Consider the following 6,243-nt stretch of genomic DNA (forward strand, 5'->3'; position numbering starts at 1 on the left):
TGATTGACACTCCTGTAATGTAACAGAAATGTTGTTTTCATTTGAACACTCTCGAAACTTGTGATATTCGGCCCAAAGTGGCCCACAACAAAAACTACTACGTATTTACTTTGCTGTACATTTACAAGAAAAGAGAAGTTAATTTTGTTAGCAGCACATTTCGTTCCAAAACAGGACACTCGTATTATTACAATTTCTTTTTTACAGGAGCAAAACAAAGTAACTTCTTTTGGTCGGAAACTTTGTTTCCGACATTTTCACTAACGCTGCTTTTTTACAGTAAGGCCTGTAAAAATACAGTATATGCTGCTAACAAAATTAATCACATTTTCGCTGTAAATTTACAGCAATTTTCTTAACAGTGCACGTGCTGGTGCTCATGTCCGCCGCCTCCTACGCACGAGCGACGCGCGATCGTGGCTTTACTACTCCGTTGTGCGAGCCATTGTCATTCATCCGACTGCGACATCAGACGCCGCGCGGCGCGGGCACAGAAAAGCCACACACCCCCCAAACCTTAAAGCTATGTATATTCGCGTATGGAATGTCGTGGGTATTTTGATGACGGTCAGTCAATGAGGATTCTAAAGTGGAAACATACATAATTTCTATCCGTTCCGAAACAGTTTTAGGACATTTAATTACGGCATGCAACACTCAATGTGTTCAATGTTCTAAATATTGGCGTATAATGACTGACCTAATGGTTTAGGAGTTTTGTGGTCTCAGATAAAACAAAATTGTTCGGTGCGCCCTTTTTTGCCTTTGAGTTTCTGATGGTGGCGTTTGGTTTTTCGGAGTGGACACAGCCGGACTGAAAGTCCTGAATGGCCGATAGATCGTGCGAGTGAGTTGTGGGCGGGCTCGAGACGTCGACCGCAATATCGACATATCGACTGATGGCGCTCGATGCCATTCATTATATTTTTTTTTCTCAGCATTCCAATTATTACACTCGCCCACCGGGCTGCCTCCTCGGCTGCCGCGGCTCGTGTAGCGAGCCATTGCGTTGTGCAAGCATCGATCGTGTGCCGCTGTTCGACGCCGCTCAAACATTTTTCTGCCTGAAAGTCGTGGATTTATTGTTCGATTTATCGTTTGCTCTGCGCTCGTTTCCTTTATGTCTCTGGGGCAAAACGTATTCGCCGTAAACCGGTGCGGCAGCAAGTATGTGTGCCCTATAAAGAGGAGTTATAAAGACATTGCGTATTTCTTTCTTCATTTTACTTTTGCTTCTGAGAAAAATTTTATTCACTTTTAACTTCACTAATTAAAAGATGGAAGAAAAATTGAAAATAATTTTGATTCGAAATTCTGCGTTTTAATTGTCTCACAACGGAACACACCCCAAGTACCTCGGGATGCGCCCACTGCAGAGTACTGTTACGAGCTAGCCCTATACAGTATTCGTGCATCCCGTCCTGGTATACTTACTTTCGTTTTCTGAATTGGGTTGCTGAGGCCGTAGCCCGACGCCGGCTGGGCGAAAGGGGAGGGGGAGCCGAGCCTCTGACTCTCCTTTCCCTGTTGTTTGACGGCTGGCTCGGGTGAAGCACCTTGCGCTGTTCTAATTACGTGTGAATTGAGGCCCGTGCGGCCCGCCGTGCTCGCGCCTTCCATACACTTCTCTGCTCTATACGATCCTGGAGCGTTATGTACTATATTTCCATGGCGGATAAGAGAGACCACCGTTAAAAAGAATTACAACAGTAAATCTTCAGAATGGACTGGTAATTTTGAAAATAGTGGAATCCTGTAGTTTGCACTGTACTTTATTCGGGAGGAAAGTTCTTTTCAAGCAATGTCAAGTCTTTATCCTTCAAATACCATAGTCGAACAGATTTTGACCGAAGTATGGAAGTACAGGACGATCTGTATGAATTCTGTTCCTGGGTACAGAATTTTGAACAGTGGCCACGTGCCGGAGAACGGGTTTGGTCGTAGATAGACACTTTTAGGAGAATACTAAATGAAGCATGGTGGTTTCTGAAAGATTTTAAAAGTTAATTTTTCACAATGATCAAAAGTTGTTATATATTTTGACCTTTTTTTCCTTCATGAGGTGAAACGACGCACGTTACGAGGAAAGGGGCGGCACTGGAATTACTTCCTCGTTACAAGTGAGAATATTATTACCAGTAAAAAAAAAATCTCAACAACACGCCACGGTGAAGGAAAACAATGGCACTCTCCGCTCCCCCGGGCACCAGCCTGGCACCCCGGAGCAGCACAAAGGCCTGGATGCTGCTATCAAGGACCATCTCTCTTTAGCTGGCAAATAAAAACGACTATACTTCTGTGACAGAAGGACGATGATCGTTTGTTATTATCTTTGCAATCCGATGGCAAGCAGTGACTCTCGTGGAATTAACATCCCACAATGTATCAGCGATATATAGCCAGAGATTATTCTCGGTTGGTGTCTTAGAGCGCCTCATCAGCAGTGCATTAAAAGAGCCTGTTCTTTATGCCTCTTCCCTCCTTTGATCGGTCAGCCAGGCCCCTCCTATCGTGGCAGGTGTGCCGCTAGAGCAGGCGGCCTGCCTGGTGCAGTGGACCCGCCCGGCCTGCAACTTGAACTCGTCAGTGTGTCAGCGACGACGAGCCATTCGGACGGTGGTGCTTCTCTGTCTCTTTTCTCCCTCTATGGATCCCCTTCTCTTCTACTATCCGGTGCCCCCCTCCCCTCTTTCTCTCTCTGTCTCTCTCGCAGGACTCGCCGCGGGGAGAGTGAAAGATATAGAGACAAAGCGAGGCTTTCGTCCTCCATTGTGGGTGCTCTCCCGCCGCTCCCCCGCCGCTCCCCTGCCGCTTCCCCGCCGCGCTCTCCCACGACATTGGTCAAGTTTCTCATCACCTTACCCGACATCTATAAATGCCCTGCTTTGCCTTTGGCTTTAATCAACCCGCATCTACCCATCTATCTACCCACCATGGCCACGTCCCGTATCTTTGGCATTGGCAACGAAAAGAATTATAAACCTCGTTTTCTAAAGTTTTGATTATTTTGTATTTTTATTTTATTTTTTCATTTTCAGTTTTTAGCTGAGTTAATCTGTTATGGACAAAATCACTTTTGTTTAGTTTGAATTTAAAGAACAAAAACCTTGCAAATTTTAAGAAGACAAGTAATTGTTAATGTTAGGTGTTTTCTTATAATTTTCCTAGAAGGGCATTTGCTGTATAATATGTCTGTTCATCTATGTTCACCATGCGTTTAATCGTTCAACTCTTTTTTTTTAAACCATAGTCTTGCAATCGATCTATATGTCCAACAACAATGCCCTCTTGATAGGATTGATAGGAGGAATTGAGCCGTCAGTGATTTCTTCGGCGCCACGTCACGTCACGGCCGTGTGTGTGTGTGTGTGTGTGTGTGTGTCGCTATCTTATGACTCAGCTATTTTTCCTCCTCCTCTAACGTTGAGCAAGAGAAACAATACGCGAGCAGGATGATCGTGCTGTGATTAATAAACCCATTGCCTTTGAGGACAGAATTTTGCAGTGTCGTGGGCATTTTCCGCTCGAAATCATTTTGCAGGATAGATTACGTTTGTACTTGTACAGAATATTCACTTCTAATATCGGAGCTTTCGCTGTTCTGCTCTAAATACGAATCCTTTCTAATGACCGCCCTACTAGCGACTGCTTAACGTACAGTCTAATTGGCGTTACTGTAATCGTAATTCGCGACTTTGGCGTTTCCCTTTTTGCGTGCGACACAAACACGCAGCAGCGCCCGCGATCATTACACGTTCATGGCGCTCACGTGATAGCAGCCGCCGCCTCGGCGCTCGCAGCTTTCTAACGTTCGAAAGTGAAAGAGAATATTTAAAACGGCCGCGGGCTCCGCCAGGGCTGCTGGTCAGGAAGGAAGGGTGAGTGGGCGATCGGCCGGCGGTGAGAGGGAGCCTTGGGGCCGGCTGCCCGGCATGTGATGGGTCAGTCTTGCCAGAAACTGGAGCGGATCTGCAGGCAGATCACACGTGTGTGTGTGCGCAGCAAATAGGGGACTAATCTGCAGATCTGCTCGCGGATCCCGCACGCCGTCTCTCAAATTGAGTTGTGTGTTTTTTTTCTTTCCATCGATAAAGTCGGAGGCATAGCAGCGGGTTTTTAACAGTGAAAGCGAAGCTGGAGCATAGCGGCGGCAGCAGCAGCAGCAACGGCAGGCGACGAGGGGCGGCGAGCGAGGTCAGGACAGCGTTCTGGCCCGAGGCTCGGTCTCGCTTGGAACTTGGCAGCGCTCGGAGCTACGCCGCCAGCCCGCCTGGCCTGGCCGAGCCCGCGGGGCCGGTGTGTGGAATTTGTTTTCCAAGACGCGCGATTATCGAGGGGATTAAACATCACGTCGTTCGCAGCGCAGTGTTCAGTTCCGTTGCAGAACGTAAGTATTTCTGTTGACGTTTAAAAGGTGAGGGGGGGAGGTCTCGCCATCTGGGTATTATAATGACCAGCTTCCGGCCCATCCCACTTTTGTTGATCAACTGTGTCTCTCTTTCTCAATTTCTGGTTTTTGGCCGCCCGACCCATTATCTCCGTCCTCTTCCCGCCTCCAGCTCCCCGTCTCTCTCTCTCTCTCTCTCTTCCCTGTCCATTTCTACCCCAAGGCTGTGTCGGTGCGCTGCCCAAGCCCAGCCCCAACGGCCTTGGTGCCCGTAATGTTCCGTCAAATGGGTGAAAGGGACAAACACCGGGCTAGAGTGCGGCTTTTCCCCTTCGTCTGAGTATTTTTAACTTGGTGCAGCATTAACACCGCTACGGCAAAGGGTCATGCGGGTGAAGTAACGCCTGCGAAACGTATAATATGAGTATGACAAAGTTTCATTCACAGTAAAACGCAGAGTGTGGCAAGCAGGGGGCTATTCACGAAATAGGGCTGCGTGAAGTGTAGCGATATCTCTACACAACGCACACTAACACACGCGGCGCGCGCGCGCATACACACACACACACCACCTCGTGAATAACGGCATTCTTGCAGACGCCATCATAGTGATAATATGTGTACGATAGACCAGATAGACAGTTTGGCACTCTCGATTATCTGCAGCAGTAAGGAATAAGGAAAAGGGGTCGCAACTGGAAAAAATGTCGTGCATACTGCGTGCGGAATGCTTATAAAGAACTGGTTTGTAAAAACACGAACAGGGTATGCTTTGTTGCTTACGACGGATTCTCGAGCATTGTGTTATCATCATATATCATATTATCTGAACAAAGGTTCTCTAAGAACTTGTCTTATTCCGTGTTATTATTTGAACTCCGAACCCTTTCACATAGGCTTGTTTGATCGGAAATTTCGCGGAAAATCCGATGGTGCTTTTGAAAATTAAATCTCAGACATCGTTTAGAAAGTATTCCACAAAAACTAAAATGTGCACCGCGTTATCATCTAGTGATCAACATACGTTATTCCGCAGTCTTCAGTGTAACCTGGCATCACTATTGAATGCCTTGCACACGAATCGCAAAGTCCTTTTTTATTTTTTATTTTTTTTTCCACCGCTGGCGGTATGTAACGCGCGGCGGTGGCACGCGATACCCGCCGCGCGCGCGACTTTCTTCCGGTGTGTCTGTCCCGTTCACACGTTGGGCCGTAAAGGCTTTGCCCGGGCCGCGAGCGAGGGCAGATCAGCGGCGAAACAGGAAACGGAACCATACCCGGGCTGTAAATCCGACGCATTTGACTGGACTCCGCGATGAGCTCGATGTAACGGCTGGTGATGAGCGGCGCTGCTCGACCAGCTGGCCGGCCCCGCTGCTCTGTGGCGAGGTGGTGGCGACGCGCCGCGGCCAAACAGACGACGCGCCGCCGACGCCGCCGCTGATTTGGGCGTCATTGAAGACGCGGAAGTGAACAACAACGGCTTGCGGAGGGCGGGCCGCCCCGCCACGCCCCGCCACGCCGCGAAGTTTGCGTAATGCAACTCATGAACTGCTGCAGGGGGCCCCAACTGCCGCTCGGCGCGCCTGCTGCTGGCGCCCCCTGCCACGCCCCGCCACGCCCTGGGAAAAGGATGTGGCAGCTAGGGCCTCGCCCACCTTCTCTCAAGAAGTCGAAAAAAAAAGAAACAACAGCAAAAAAGGATAGCGGCGTTTTTAGCCCGCCCTTCTGCTTTGAAAAAGCTATCCAGCGGGCTTATGCAAACGACCTCGTGTGTGTCTGTCTGTGTGTCTGTCTGTCTGTCTGTCTGTGTGTCTGTCTGTCTGTTCCACTAGAAGGAGATGTGCTAGAGACTT

The sequence above is a fragment of the Frankliniella occidentalis genome, unplaced genomic scaffold (assembly GCF_000697945.3).
Source record: "Frankliniella occidentalis isolate FOCC.00 unplaced genomic scaffold, Focc_3.1 Scaffold3, whole genome shotgun sequence".
NCBI lineage: Eukaryota > Metazoa > Arthropoda > Insecta > Thysanoptera > Thripidae > Frankliniella > Frankliniella occidentalis.